We start from the raw sequence: 1,379 nt of genomic DNA on the forward strand, positions 1-1,379 counted from the left end.
TACGGCGGGCGGGCCGAGGGCAGGGAGGCAGGTTCCCGTGCCAGGGTTTGGGAGCAGCGGGGCGGAGGGACTGACCCCGCGGGCTCGCCATTGCAAGTCAAGGTGAGGACGGGCTGGGAGCAGATGGGACCTGCTCTGCTCGTGAAAGAGCGTTTCTGCTATTTATGCTAAGCGGTGGGAATGCTTCTCAAGCATTTCGGATGGCTCTGTAATGAGGCCGGCCTAAATATGCCAGCATTGTTTGTGCCGGACAATTAAAAACTCCCCCTTGCCACATTAACGGTGTCTCTGGTGGCGGAAGGGCCCGGGAAGGCGCAGGCGAGGGCAGTCCACAAAGCCCGCCTTTTGTTTCGTGCTCCTTTGAACCCTCTCAAAGCCCCCGTTTCAAGGGGTGGCTTTTGTTTTCTTTTCAGCGGGCCTGAACCCAGAGCCGCCTGTTGTTTAGCAACACAGAAATGTGACCTTAATTGACTCTGCTCTCGGTGCACTGTGTAAATCACTTCTGGCACCCAGGGGGAGTGCGTGACATGCCCGCCCCCCTCCCCGGCCCCGGTACACCGGCGCAGCATCTTCCCTCCGGCCGCTCCCGGTCTCCGACGGAGGGGGACCCCAGCTCTGCGCACCCCCGCGTCCCGGGCTGGCAGGGGAGCGGGCTGGGAAGCTGGGCTGGGAATACTCCTGTCCCCCTGGCAGAGGGCTTCCCGTTTCCACGGGGGAGCCGGGAAAACTGCTTCCCCCTGCTCCTGAACCCCCTTTTGCAGCCGGTGCCTCCCGCTCGTGTTTACACTCCAGCTGGGCTGGTAAACCCCTTTACCTGCCTTCCCCGGGACTCACCGGGTTAAAGTTTATTGCGAGATAAATTAAATGATGATGATGAAATTGATTAAGTGATGAAAAGGTAACAACTCCTCCCGCGAACGTCTGACACGCACTTATCCAGACGGCTTATTTGTAGGATACCAGGGGGCCGATACATTAACAGATACAATTTGCGGTCTCCCGAGGAGAGGTTAAGGGCTGGGAGCACGGCTCCCCGGGAGCCTCCCCGTCTCTCCACCTCGCCTGCCCCGGCCTTAATCAAGCGATCATCTCAGCCCGCGCCTCGCTGGCCCCCTCGCTCCTTTCAATGGGGGGAAATTTGCAGACAAATTCCTGCCAGCGGGACGTTGGAGCTCTCCTGCGTGGCGGGATAAAGATTCCTGTCCCCTCCCCCCGGCCCCGCCGCCGGCTCACGCTGGGAGCGAAGCTCAAGGAGCACCATGCTGATACCCTTATTTGATTACGCCTCTTCACGCCTTCCTCGGCGCGGGAAGAGCTATTCAGCGGCGGCACCGCGCCGCTCCCAGCACGGGCTGGCCCCGCTGCTGGCCCTTTGTTAG

This window comes from Pygoscelis adeliae, unplaced genomic scaffold, assembly GCF_000699105.1.
Source record: "Pygoscelis adeliae isolate BGI_AS28 unplaced genomic scaffold, ASM69910v1 Scaffold161, whole genome shotgun sequence".
NCBI lineage: Eukaryota > Metazoa > Chordata > Aves > Sphenisciformes > Spheniscidae > Pygoscelis > Pygoscelis adeliae.